At 42.7% G+C, this 15,352-nt stretch overlaps 1 protein-coding gene across 5 annotated transcripts in view; it reads left to right on the top strand.

Moving 5' to 3' along the window:
- Positions 1-964: 964 nt before the first annotated feature.
- The window catches only part of galnt1 (UDP-N-acetyl-alpha-D-galactosamine:polypeptide N-acetylgalactosaminyltransferase 1), a 60,412-nt gene continuing 46,024 nt past the window's right edge, over positions 965-15,352 (top strand). For 3 of the 5 annotated variants that reach the window (XM_080767186.1, XM_080767185.1, XM_080767183.1), the window contains exon 1: positions 965-1,349. The gene's annotated coding sequence lies outside the window, so the exon portion shown is untranslated. The remainder of the gene's footprint in view (positions 1,350-15,352) is intronic. The other 2 variants (XM_080767187.1, XM_080767184.1) reach the window with 1 other exon arrangement.

The following is a 15,352-nucleotide window of genomic DNA, read 5'->3' as shown; positions in this document are numbered from 1 at the left end:
CATTGGTATGGACTGAAGTCAGTGAATATAGGCTTATTAAATGGCCCTTTTCCCACCGAGGTTGAAACCGGTTCCTCTCTTTTTTCCTGCCAAATCCTTAATTACAATGGTTCTGCTTAAAACTGGTATACTGCGGGGCGGTTCACGGCCAGTTCTGTGAAAGCACCAATGTTCCAAGAATCTAGAACTGAACCGGTTCAATAGAACCAAGGTTATTTTGGTGGAAAAAGGGCCCATGTGAATACTAATTCAGTGAATACTAACTTAGCTGTGACATAGTGGATTGTGAATTCAAATGCGAACTATTGTACAAACTGTATTTCCCCTGCAGCTTCCTGACTGCTGCACCCCGTGACTCATGGGGGGCCGTCAGCATGTGATACTGCGATCATGAACTATGCCTGACTGGGTAGGCAAGTTAAGGCAACCCGGCATGGCGGAGATGTATGCCTGCGGCTTATATGATGTGCACTTTTCTTGTACATTTCTTATTTTGTATTTAATTTGTTTTTGTTTCATTGTTGACAGACAGTTCATCTTTGTTCAATATGTTACTTTAGGTTAAACACTGCACGTGAGCAGCTACTAAAGAGGAAAATATTGAATGATATTGACAAATAATTTGCATTATCCCAAGATTGATTAAAAATCTAATGAAAAAAAAATCTAATGGGGGCCCCCCAGGCAGTGACCACAGCTCCCCACCAGTGGGGTCTTTCTTCTAATTTAATTTGGAAAAATAGGCTACTGATCTGGGCAGTTGTGAAATCAACAGTACCCTATATGTAAATCAGTAAATGTTCATATTACCATATAAACATAATGGCACACATTTGGATAAAATGTATACATTTTATAGTTATGATCATCTCATTAATAGTATTTCTTCCGGGTTGGGCTTGCAGAGGGAGGGATGATGCTGCCTCTGGCTGCTCTGCTCAATACGCACAGCGGACCAGAGAGGGCTCCCCATCCGCGCTGCTGAGCGCACTACGTCCGCTACTGCAGAACCCTGTATTCACAGTCAGGACAGCAGCATACACGCTGTTTTCAATGGATACCTACGATGGTGACATGTTCTAACACAAGGCACATTGCTCCTCCAGCCACATCCATCGCCAGCTCTTCCCGGATTCATTTTTGAGGTAAATGCATTGATCTGATCTGAGTCGACCACAGACGTCGACAGAAGGACCACTCTTTACCGTTAGCTACAGTAGCGGAGCCAGCTAGCCTGCTAGCCGACTACTGACAGTTTTCTGGTTTGTCAAGATTTGCATTTTCCCCGTTTGCATAATAACTATCGACCTCGCCACAACACTGGAGGACGCTTTCGCCCGCCATTCGAGGTAAGGGGACCGTAGATAACGGTGTTTTCTCATATATCATCTCCTGCGTTAGCAGTTTGCCGTGTACTGTCTGGCTCGTCCTCCTTTACGAGGCAAGACCATCAAACTGCTTGTTGACAGAAGCAGCCAAGCAGCGGGATGTAATGCGACGTTAGGTACACACAGGCTTAGAGTAACGGACTCCATTCAGCGAACGTTTATACGTGAACGGTGATGTTATTTCTTCATGTTTCAGAGAAAAACACAGTGAGAGCGAGGATGATTATTATAGAGAATCAGCATGATGCTTAATAATGAGAGACCTCTCAATGGCAACCGCCCGGGTTATCTCACCATACTGTACCGCATTGGACTAATATATAACAGTCTATATTCAAATGGAAGTGACAGTTTGCCAGGTGTGAGTAAAAGCAGGCAGTTCAATTGGAATGTTTTGTCCGACTCCTAAAACAGTAGCTGATAATAGCCTACATAACATATTTAATCAATGAGATCAGATCATCAGATGGCCTAAAACCAAAGTTGTTGCTTTTTTTTCTGTCTATCAGTGGACATTTTGAGAGCCATTTTGCATCATTGCTGCTTTTCCATATGAACAGTGGCCCTTCAATTTAACTGCTGACCTGCACTGTGCCTTTAGTGTCTTAATGCCATGAATGACAGAGGTCAGATGCTGCACATTCGGTTACCCAGTTAGCATTATACCAGTCTGTTTGAGCTTCTTTCATTCTAGCCCGGGATACAGTATACGCTCTCCTTTCTGTAGAACTGAGGTTAATTACATTTCATGTAATTCAATCAGTTAAAAAAGGCCTAATTATTGAAGCATGCAGTCTTCATGTTAGGTACCTTGTATGTAGGCCTACGTGCATGATGAATGAGTGTGAGACAGTGTTGTGCGTGTGTGTGTGTGTGTGTGTGTGTGTGTTAAAGACGGAGCTAGATTGAGAAAATGAGCATGCAATGAGCATGCAAGAGTGAGTGTGTGCAATGCATTAACTATGGTGTAATTATCTTGAGAGATAAGAAAATGGATTCCCTATCAATCCTGTCTGCCTCTGCTGCAGAGCAGATGAAGACGTACTGTAGGATTGACAGGGAGCCAATTAAATTAATCTGTCACGTTTATGAAAGGGGGAAAAGTGAGGTATTATTTATCCAGTGTGTGTGTGTGTGTGTGTGTGTGTGTGTGTGTGTGTGTGTGTGTGTGCGTGTGCGTGTGCGTGTGCGCACAAGAAGATTATGCGGTACTGCCGCCGGAGGGCATATGTTTAATACCCATTGCTACCTGTAGCATGGGTCCCCTGCTACCAGAACTTATGTCTGGCAGCAGGCATGAGTTGCTTTGAAAATGTCTGCCAACCTGTCGTGTTTGGAGCAGAATTACTGTAGGAACCAAGCTGCTCTCATGATGAGGAGAGCTCAACTGCACAAATAGAGTGACACCGTCTCCAATAGGTTAATGTGACAACTCAGTTGACAGGTGTTGCCTATAGCTTCTGGGGTGTGACTTGGATGTCCTGCAGTCCCTGAATGTTGTGACCTGGGTTGTATACAGTATGTCATGCTTAAGAGCCCCTCTTCAGCTGTGTGCTGCTGAGCCCTGCCCTTTTTCTAGACATGACTAGTGTCCAGCATAGAAAGGAAATGAATCATGTTCCTCATTTCAAGGCCACAGAGTCCGCATGATGTTTTTCCTGCCCTGCTGGCTCGGTGTTCAGGCCTCAATAGCAGATGTGCTCTCTATGACTGCTCTCTTACAGTATGTGGCTGTGAGCATGTATTTCTCTCTCTGTATGTATTCTGAATCTGAACATTTTGCCATTAACTTACCAGCATAACGTGTTGGCTATTAAATATAGTGTGCTACAGTTGAGTAACTTGAGTAGACCTACATCGTAGAAGTGAGTTTGTGATGATCTGCTCTCTCGAAAGATTTCCAATGCCCAGATCAGTACATGTTCATATTACCATGAACATTATAATGACACACATTTTGGTGTGGTATACTGTAAGTGGTATAAAGATAGATAGATCAGATGTGATTCTTTTAATTAAGCATTTGTTTACTTTAATACTTTTTATATACATAATTGCATAATTTGATTTATTCATTGATTGATTTATGTTTAGATGGGAGAGTAGACAGGATACCGAGGGCAGAGAGAGAGAGAGGATACATGACAGTGCACAACTGGCTGCACCAACATGCACTTGAACTCACCAATAGTAAAATGTTAATTGTCTTTAGAACAGCAAGGTGTGGTGCACAGCTGCACGCATGGTCAAGTGCACTGTGTCAATTCCAGTACTGAGGCCTCAGGCCAGTCACAGATGTGCTGCTTCCACAGACATGTTGCCAAAATTCCTGGTGGAATAGATGCACCCATCTTTCACCCCATTTAAGTTCAGAAAAAATCATTATATAAAAAATATCAGGACTGATATTGTCATTACAATAAATTAACATTATTATTTTTGTTTCTATTTCTCCTCACCTCGAAATAGTAAAAAAGCATTTTTGAGAGGGATACTCACCTTGGTCTGTTTATGTATGTCAGGGTGGCTTTGGGGCATTTGTTGCTCCAAGCTGGTCTGGAACAATAGCACTATTCTGGCTCATGTCTCCGGAGGGAGGCAGCAGCATTCGGTGTTCCCGGTGCTCAGTGTGCCAGCAAGCCTTGGTTTGGGATTGGGTTTCCACAGCCACCTGGACCTCAGAGCACAGGAATGCCATTGTTCCTTCCTCCAGACCATGGCCGGATCACTCACAACACACACACACACACACACACACACACACACACACACACACACACACACACACACACACACACACACACACACACACACAGGAGGTGGTTTGTCCAACCATGCATCTTATACCCCCACTAGGTTATTATCATTGCCCAAATTCAGACATACTCACAAACATCAGGCCTACTCAGTACTTCAAAACATGCATTTATTTGTTTGTTTATTTTTGAGTCATTTTCTTGACATGCTGGTGGATTCATTGTATATGCAAGTGCCCATCAACCCAGAGCACTAATACAATCTTTGAAACATCTACTGTATTTTGAATTTATTTATTTATTCTGACTGGGCTAAGATTGTCGAAGTGTGTTCTGTATTTGTATCCTCTTTAACTGCCAGACAGTTGTGACTTAACACAACAGAGGACACACCAAGTCATGTGACCCAAGTTCTTCCTGTTCCCTGGGCCATTAGAATGACATCCCTGCCCTAGATATGACACAGACCCCCCAGAAACACAGTGCAGTCCATCAGATAACTGAGATGCCTGAACCGAACAGAAAGAGACTACAACATGACAGTGTTTGAATAGGATTTGTTTTGGCAAAGTGTGTTTGTGTACTCTTATGATTATGGAAGTATATACTGTATGTGTGTATATACGTTTGTGTGTAGGAGCATACATACAAGGGTGTACGATACGTGTTCATTGGCATCCCAATGGGTCACATTAGGGATAGAGTTGCATAGAAGTGGGTCAGCTCATTGCTCATAGGGAGGCTTGCCAGCTCTCTGCTCACACACACTGAAGCCAACTATAGCCTAACACAGAACGCTACTCTAAACTGCCTTCCCTCTCTGTGAATGCCCATATGTATCCACTCTGTGTGTGTGTGTGTGTGTGTGTGTGTGTGTGTGTGTGTGTGTGTGTGTGTGTGTGTGTGTGCACGTTGCATGTGTGTGCGTGCATGTTAAACGTTTGTGTGTGACAGCAGAAAAAAGGGTTCTGCTGCAATAACATTGCATCCAACTTCAGGTTACAATTTAGGCATTTAGTGCTATGTCTACATTATCATATAATGCTAACTTATACATTTAATAAAATGCTAAATTATAAATCTAAATTACATACATTTAGCCTGTGCTACGGGCCAAGATGGAGTCTGAAGATGTGACTTTTCAGACTAGACAGACTAGATTGGGAGTGAGTCTGCAGTTCTGATTGCAATGGGAAGTGCGTTCCATAGTTTTGGAGCCAGAAGGGAGAAGAGTTTGGGATGTGTGGAGTTCCCTGTGTTGGCTGATCTGAGTGCGCGGGAGGGTTTGTACGTAGGCTCCGATCAGACTTTGAAGATGTGGTTGTTCCATATATTTTATACTATAGATATATAGATATAGAAATATATCTTGTTCTGAAAGAGCACCTACGGAGGATATAAACAGTTGAGTGTCATCGGCATAGCAGTAATTAGATTGTGAGCAGAGATGTCAGTGCCAAGATAGTAGCTATATAGTAGCTTGAAATGCACAGACTTCTGCTACTAAACTTTAGACAGAGGAAGTTGCTTTTTTCTTTTTTTCACACTGGTGTGTGAGAAGGACCCAGAGTATAGAGGTTTTTAATCATAGTACCTGGTTAATTAAAAGTTATATAGTCTATACTGTATTGTATAGGTAGGGTACTGTCATGTTGATATGTCTTTCTGTGAAAATGTGTGTGTGTGTGTGTGTGTGTGTGTGTGTGTGTGTGTGTGTGTGTGTGTGTGTGTGTGTGTAGGCGACGCATGTAGGCGTGTGTGTGTGTGTGTGTGTGTGTGTGTGTGTGTGTGTGTGTGTGTAGGCGTGTGTGTGTGTGTGTGTGTGTGTGTAGGCGTGTGTGTGTAGGCGGCAGGTGCACGCGCGTGTAGGCAGCAGGCAGGTGCGCGTGTGTGTGGGCGCACGTGGGTGTGTGTGCATGGGCGTGTGTGTGTGCATGGACACGTGTGTGTACACGCACATGTGTGTGTGTGTGTGTGCATGGGCGTGCGTGCGTGTACAATACATTCGTACAGAGATTTGACCTTTGAAAATGATCAGCCATCAGTCTTTCATGTCACATGTCTTGTTCAGAGCAGGCACTTTGACTCCTCGTAAAATCGCTTGGCTCGAAGCAGGAAACATTTTTAAGAGCAAGCCAAGGCCAATATGTATAGACGGCATATAGGCCCATCACTGACGGTGACTCAATATGTTTAGACAGCATATATATATAGGCCAATCACTGATGGTGACTCAATATGTTTAGACAGCATATAGGCCCATCACTGATGGTGACTCAATATGTTTAGACAGCATATAGGCCCATCACTGATGGTGACTCAATATGTTTAGACAGCATATAGGCCCATCGCTGATGGTGACTCAATATGTTTAGACAGCATATAGGCCCATCACTGATGGTGACTCAATATGTTTAGACAGCATATAGGCCCATCGCTGATGGTGACTCAATATGTTTAGACAGCATATATATAGGCCAATCACTGATGGTGACTCAATACCGTATGTTTAGACAGCATATAGGCCCATCACTGATGGTGACTCAATATGTACTGTATAGACAGCATATAGGCCCATCACTGATGGTGACTCAATATGTTTAGACAGCATAAATATAGGCCAATCACTGATGGTGACTCAATATGTTTAGACAGCATATATATATAGGCCCATCACTGATGGTGACTCAATATGTTTAGACAGCATATAGGCCCATCACTGATGGTGACTCAATATGTTTAGACAGCATATATATATAGGCCCATCACTGATGGTGACTCAATATGTTTAGACAGCATATAGGCCCATCACTGATGGTGACTCAATATGTTTAGACAGCATAAATATAGGCCAATCACTGATGGTGACTCAATATGTTTAGACAGCATATATATATAGGCCCATCACTGATGGTGACTCAATATGTTTAGACAGCATATAGGCCCATCACTGATGGTGACTCAATATGTTTAGACAGCATATATATATAGGCCCATCACTGATGGTGACTCAATATGTTTAGACAGCATATAGGCCCATCACTGATGGTGACTCAATATGTTTAGACAGCATATAGGCCCATCACTGATGGTGACTCAATATGTTTAGACAGCATATAGGCCCATCACTGATGGTGACTCAATATGTTTAGACAGCATAAAGGCCCATCGCTGATGGTGACTCAATATGTTTAGACAGCATAAAGGCCCATCACTGATGGTGACTCAGAGCTTGTCATTATGTTGTGTACGTCTCCGCTGGATGGACGCAATGTTTTCTACTGGCTTGATGATAAGGAAATAGGATTTAAGCCAGTATTCAACTGAGGTTTACTCCATCTACTTCATCTTGCTGCACTCTGTTGTTTTTCTCGATTTACTCTCCTCTGACAAGGAATTTAAAATTTAAATTCTATTTCTGTCTCACCACTGTCATTGTTGCTTGTAAGTTGTGTCCCATGTCCACAACTCAGTTGAGTTGGCCATCAGGAGCCAGTTGTGTATGTTTAACGAAGAATACTCAGCAACATCTAAAGTGCAATTACTAAATCAACGATTCTCAACCTTTTTGTCTCCACAAGGCCGAAGTCATGGAGAGAGAGTATGTTTTGCACTCTGTCTGTGTGTGTGTCCGTCCGTCTGTCTGTGTACAGCTAATCTCCAGCACCGTTAACACGGTCAGTGCCAAATTTTGCACACACACTCCCTGGATGCCAACGATGAACCTCTGCCTCAAATTCTTCAGAACGGCCTGTTATAACACCACTAGGAGGTTTTTGAAAAACATTTTTTTTATATTTCTCCTCCAGATTCCGTCCCAAAATCCCGCAAATCGTTACACACTATCTCTATAGTCATGTGTTCAAAATGGATCTGTCCAATATTTCAGATTCCATCCTAATTGGCTAACATTGGCTTTCAAAGTTTGCAGGATTGGCCCGTTTTGAACATAAAGCCTCACAGATCATTCACAGACTTTCCTACTAGGCTGAGAAATATATCTCACCCTTTTCACATTGACCTGTTATAGCGTTTTTTCTAAAAACTTTTTTGTAACAAAATGCCTCAAATCATCCAATTTTCATCCAAGGCGTAAGAAGAAATGTCACCCTTTTCACAGTGGCCTATTATAGCGCCACCAGGAGGCCTCAACCTGGTGGAGACCTGTGCCCCGAGGGGCACTTTTTCTAGTTATTTCTGTATTGGCTACGATGAGATACATGGGATGGGAGACGTGTGAAGTAAACAGGAAAGTCAGCTTAGTAGCTTCTTCATGTATAATTGTAATTAAGGTCTAAGCAAGCTAGAATATTTATTAATTTAAGAATTGGTGGTTTATGTTGGTCGCAAATACATATTTCTTTGTCCCCTGGATGATGGATCCAGTGGACAATAATATATGAGCCTTGTGTTTTAATAATTCAATAATGTCATAGCTATCTAGGCACACGGTCCAACAGCTATATGGACAAATAGGACAGGATCCGGGTGCTAGTAATTTTGGACTTTATGTAAATTACCACTGGATAAATCAGTGTAAAGACACTGACTTAAAGAGTACCAAATCTGGCACACACACCATATGCTATTGTCAGACTGGAATCTACTAAATTGCATTCAGCTCAATTAAAACATTTCAAGAAGCGCATTTTCTTGGCAAATTTGGTATTTTATTTTACAGCAGCAAATCGTCATTGATATATAGTGTGTGCGAAAATAGCAGATCTACAAGTTTGTAGAATGGCTATTTTTAAAGTCTTTTGAAAGAAAAAAAACAAGTAATCTTCTGTAAAATTGATATTGATAATCTTTTATACTCAAATAGATCGATGAGTTGGATTAACTCTAGTGTGTATGCATGTGCACAAGCACATCTGTATTGGATGCCATGTGCCATGTGGAAGGGGGTGCTCTGTATATGTGCCTCTCAGCATCTGTTACAGTATGATGTATGACCCCACAGAAAAGGCATAGTTTCCATGGTGATGGACCATACTCCTTCCCCATCCCCCACCATCAACATAGGAGGAAGGGAAATGTTCCCCATTTCTGCTGACTCATTGAGAAATGATTCTGTCTCACTCATGTCTTTTTCTATTGTGTCCCTTATTAATTAATGTGTGTGTGTGTGTGTGTGTGTGTGTGTGTGTGTGTGTGTGTGTGTGTGTGTGTGTGTGTGTGTGTGCGCGTGTGCGTGTGTGCGCGTGCATGCATGCGTGCGTGCGGTGTGGGGGTGAGGGGGTTGGGTTGAGTATCTGAAGCAAATCTTCTCGGCAAGCAAGTTCTACTCGGCAATACTTTGCATTTGGTCCTGCGTGTGGATTGTGCTTCTGGCATGACTGATGATTGATGATTCTTGCGTTTGATTCATATTTGGATATATCATTTATCATTTTATATAACTCCTGCCCCCTGTGGCTTTCTGGAAAGGCAAAGCGAGAACTGCGTAGGAGAAAGGAGGTGGGCGGGGGGGGGGGGGGACGTGAAGCAGCACAACCGGGTGAGTGTAGCGTTCATATGCGTGTTTACATGGTCCCGATTACAAGTGGCTTTGATGATAAGCGGAGGCAGGTGCACTTGCAGTCATACGGTGGTGACTGCGAACGCGGAGCGGCCGTGATAAATAGAGGGTGGTCTCTACTGAATCGGTTACAATTATTATATAATCGCCCTTCGCCATTATTTGAGATATTCATTATTTTGCATGAAGATCATTTCCAATGCTGAAATGTTCAGTAAACAAGAAGGCCTGTAGTGTTTGCTTCTGTCCTGTGCAGAATCACACACAGGCAGTCTAGTATATCTACACTGGTAGTCGTAAAGGTGCCTTCAGTTCAGACTGCATCAACCTCATGAATAACTGAAAGCCACAAAGCTTTCCAGACTGCAATCTCTTTGGACGGTTCTCACAGGCTTTAGACGGGACTTATTTATTCTCTCAACTTCTGAATCAAAGACAGGGCTACTTTCAAGGTCGGGTCGGTCAACTTTTGTTACGTTCGGTGTATGCGATAGCAGCAAAAGCAACTCTGGCCAATGTGTTAAGCCAAATACACCACCTAGTAGAAAGTCTGACTGTGTTCCCAACCAGGTTAGAGAGGAACCACAGGAACAGTCTCCCACTGTGTTAGCGCTGTGCTCCATCAGATCCGTGTGACAGAGTGAGCTATAGTATCAGCCCAAGGCTCACCCTGACCCAGGTAGACTGCTACCTCTGTGCCACACACACACACACACACACACACACACACACACACACACACACACACACAATCTTCACGCGCACACAAACACACACACACACACAGACACACACACACACACACACACACTATGCTATGAGTTTCCATGTGTACATTATTTTACATGAATGTAGTGGGACGTGTGTGTGTGTGTGTGTGTGTGTGTGTGTGTGTGTGTGTGTGTGTGTGTGTGTGTGTGTGTGTGTGTGTGTGTGTGTGTGTGTGTGTGTGTGTGTGTGTGTGTGCGTGTGCGTGTGCGTGTGCGTGCGTGTGTCTGAAAATGTGCTTGCGTTGTTCTACCCCGGTCACTCTGATAGCCATATCTACACTCACTGCCGGGCCAATGGGCTTGTAAAACAACAGGCTCATTGTGTGTTTGAGTGTCTGTGCATGTGTGTGTGCTAGTAAGCAGTCAGAAATTACTTTTCTGTTGGGCATAATGACAGGCTGTGTGTGTGTGTGTGTGTGTGTGTGTGTGTGTGTGTGGCCTGTCACAATTATTACATGATCACAACTATTTGAGATAATCGCAGTAATTTGAGATAATCGCAATAATGGTTTGCATACTCGTCATAAATAATCATGTTGGAAAGTGTTCATATATTCTCAAACATTCTACACAATCTACAAGCTTAAACACATCACGATGCAACACATTACACATTTGATGATTTTTTGTATTTAAGTAGAAAGTTATTATATAATAGGCCTATGTAAGTAAATTTTCATTCTGCCCTGTGCATCTTGTGTTCAGAAAGCCAAAAAGAAACAGCGACAGAAACACAGATTAATGGCTAATTGCAATTATTAAACTTAAACTAAAAACTAAACTATAGTTAAAACTATAGATAAAATCGGGACAGCCCTGTGTGCGTGCGTGCGTGCGTGCTCTGCCAGAGGCTGAGATGTGGGTCAGTGACCATGTCTCTGTGGGGAGTGGACTGGAGGACAGAAGGCAGGGGGGACTGTGTGTGACTGTACTGAGCAGCAGAAGAATGTCACATGCAGGACAAAGCAAGGTGACGCTTCAGATAAACGTGTAACTGCACATTCACACATCCTGAAACCCAAAATGCTTGGACATGTTTTGGCCCAGGATGGAGCTCCATATTTCATCCTGTAGGTTGGGATCATTCCAAATATTGTACACGTTCATTCTTCCTGTGGATCAGTGTTGATTGTCTGAACTCTGAATGGGGACAAATTTGAAAGACGTTGAGAGATACGTCAGGAGCACAAGTCACTGGATTCTTCCCGCAGTTACTGAACTATAATTATCACTCAATGCTTCTGACTCATAACTGTGTGTGTGTGTGTGTGTGTGTGTGTGTGTGTGTGTGTGTGTGTGTGTGTGTGTTTGTGCGTGCGTGCGTTATAAGCACATGTTGTGGGATATCAAGCTCATGGTATTGTGCGAGGAGCTGTTAAATGATATATTGATATCGCTTTGACTTGTCAAGAGTGTGTTTGTGTGTATTTATAATATATGCCTGTGTGCATGCTTGTGTGTTATGTGTGCACGCTGATGCATATATTGCATGCATCCATTGTATTTGAGAGTTCTGCCCAGTGATTCATTATTAACTGTATCTTTCATAGAAAAGTGTCTTAGTGTGCGTTTAAAAAATATTGTCGCATAGCGGGAATAGTCATGCCCGACTGCCAGTGGCATTTAAATACAACGTTTGGGCAAGTGGAGTTTGTTTTCAAGTTGCCCGGAATGCACTTTCAAGTTTCAAGTGCATTCCGTCTTCATTAAATATTATTGGGTTAGTCATTCAGACTTTCAAAGTGACTGTAGCCACTCTGCAGTTATCTTTTTGATTTAGCATTCATTTTTATTTCACTTTTCGGGCAAAAGGACATGACCTTTGGGCAAGTGGAACTTGACCTGTACTTGCCCATCTGGCAAGAAACCTTAGCGTCAACCCCTGTCATGTATGTATAGTATGATTGTAAAACTAGTCATATTGAAAGAGGTGCACTCATTCTTCGGCAAGGGCGGATGCACTCCGTCTGAATAGAGCCACGAGAGGCACCGCCGAGCAAGTCGCCGTGCCAACAAGATTTGTTTCCATTGTAATGCTATAATGATCTGTTATGAGGAACCAATGCAAATCAAAGAAACAAAATCTAACTAAAATCTTGCTAGCCTCTCTTATATTCTCCATTGTAAAGCCACTTTAAACTTGGACTTCTTGTTGGTGGGCTTTAAAACTAAGGAAAGGAAGATTTTTATGTTATTTTAGTTGTCGTGATAAAGGTGGGAAGAAAACAGAATAGTGGCTGGAATAAAAACAAGATTTTGGCTACACTATTCATTTTTACAATGTGAAAACCATGTGCACAATCTACACACTGTGGAAAAGCCTTTAAGTTAGACCAACGGTGCAGTAGTAGTGAGTCTCATTCTGACCACGATAGCGGTATAGAACTCTACTATACTACTACCAGTAAGACGCCCTGAGGGCGAGAAGCACAACAGAGCTTCTTAATACGGCACAGTTGAGAAGCAGGAGTTAAACTATTAATCTGCTGTCAGTGAGGTCAGATGTAGAGTTGCAACTCAGCATACATGGAAACGCAGGGCTATGAAGCAGGCCTGATACAGAGTACAGACTGTATTGTATCGTGTGTGTTTGACTAACCTAACCGTAACACCTGAGTGTTTTTAATGGTCAGCATTCTCGGCAGAGAGCAAATCGCACTCAAAGTCATCGCTGATTTTTTTTGTTTGTTTTATCGCCCCAGGACGGCCACTGACTGCTTCCTACCGTCTGAAATGGCACATGAATGAGTCCAATAAAGCACGGAATAACAGGAGGAAGGAGGAAGCAGCATAGTGGCAGATAGGTGGGCTACTTGATGCAGGCAGCTGACAATGACAGTCAGCGGCTAGTAGAGGACATCTTGATTAGCTGATAAGAGGGCCTTTATACTCTGTTGGCAGTGGGTGATAGGTCCACTGTCTGAGCTGAGGGAAGGGAAAATATTCTCTCACAAACTCCTTCTCCCTCGTGAAAAGAACAGCCCCTTTTTATGTGGGAGCTGTAAGATGATACACACTACACACACACACACACACACACACACACACACACACACACACACACACACACACACACACACACACACAGACCTGTGTGTGTGTGTGTGTGTGTGTGTGTGTGTGTGTGTGTGTGTGTGTGTGTGTGTGTGTGCTCACTATGACTCAGCGTTATGATATACGAAGACTCCCTAGCCATCTGCAAGATTGTTGAAGGCAGCAGGAAGCATTTCAGGTTAAATGAAGTGTTCTCAGGTGTGTGTGTGTGTGTGTCTGAAAATTTGCGTGCGTTGTTCTCGCAAGCTGATTCTGTAGACACTCACTAGAAATAGACATTCTAATGCCTGATTTATACCTGGTTGCGTGCCATGTTGCAATTTCACAATACATTTAAATCTCTGCAATACAATTATTGTCAGTGGGTTTTTATCGCGATAAACGATAATAGTGTTTATCATCCCATCTCTAAGGAGACAGACTTTCAGCGAAAGAGAGGCAAGAAAGTGTCACGATCAGAGTCAGAGGTGTGTAGGACCCAATAAACCATAACATGTCACGTACCGCAACATGTGATCACAGCATCGATGTGCTGCATTTGTGTTGCTCCGCCAATGATGATCAATCTTGTAATGTGTGATGCTCCATTATTTAAACTCATCGTAGTGTGTGCACTCTTATAAGATTGTGTGTGATACTACAAGATCTCCCAAACTCCTGTCCTGCAGTCTGAGCCCAGCTTAAATGTAAATCACCCTTAAGCCTGATGTAGTGACCAGCTAAGCTGGTCTGCTGGGTATTTATTAAAGGGGAGAAGGGCATTGCAGTCCGTTCCATCCGTGTGTACACAGTCAAATCCTCTGATGATTACCTCTGCTGCTCCATTTTAAGGAGAGTTTACGTGCTAAACGGCCATTGTGTCGGCTGTTTTTCCCTTTTTTTGCCGATGGGTTCCCAGATTGTTGCATCAGCAACACTGACACCTTACATGTATTTTAAATTAATTTAAATGATTAAACCTGTCCATCTTTTCAGATCACCAATTCATGTATTACTGTAATTATAGATACAGTCATTCATAGATAGTGGCTGCAGCAACAATATTATTGCCTATTTGACACCTCCCAATATCTACCTTATCCCTAAACCCACCAGAGTGTTGTACATGCCCTAATAAGGTCCTGCTGATAGGAAAATGTTCGGCATGTTGCACTTTAATTTGTTCATTTTGATCCCCATTGGCACATAGTCACACTTATTTTTTCGGCCATGAAAGAATGTGAGCTGTGCACATCTCTAGATGTTTAGAATGTGATCTGTGCACATCTCTAGATGTTTAGAATGTGATCTGTGCACATCTCTAGATGTTTAGAATGTGATCTGTGCACATCTCTAGATGTTTAGAATGTGAGCTGTGCACATCTCTAGATGTTTAGAATGTGATCTGTGCACATCTCTAGATGTTTAGAATGTGAGCTGTGCACATCTCTAGATGTTTAGAATGTGAGCTGTGCACATCTCTAGATGTTTAGAATGTGAGCTGTGCACATCTCTAGATGTTTAGAATGTGAGCTGTGCACATCTCTAGATGTTTCTGTGTTTGGGGAGAAGACCTGGCTCCGTCATATGGCGTGTCGCGTATATTCCTCTTTAACACTTTTAGTGCCGGAAGTGCTTCAAAATAGGAGCTCTGGGGTGCCGGAGTTGTCTGAGCGCTTTTACTCTGAAAGCCATGAACCGGAAACAATTTCCTAAAAAAGTTGACTTTACAAAGTTGACCTCACTTTGCGATCATTTTAATTTATACGATATATGATCCAAAAAGCGTTCATATTTTGCGGGAGAGACGGATGAGGAGCAGAAATTAAGCGCCAGCATATCGATCCATTCATCACCACGGAGAGCGCCCTGGATTATGAGATA

Source organism: Protomyctophum bolini, assembly GCF_963924005.1.
Source record: "Protomyctophum bolini genome assembly, chromosome: 7".
In the NCBI taxonomy this organism is placed as follows: domain Eukaryota; kingdom Metazoa; phylum Chordata; class Actinopteri; order Myctophiformes; family Myctophidae; genus Protomyctophum; species Protomyctophum bolini.
This window is presented reverse-complemented; position numbering and strand designations above follow the sequence as displayed.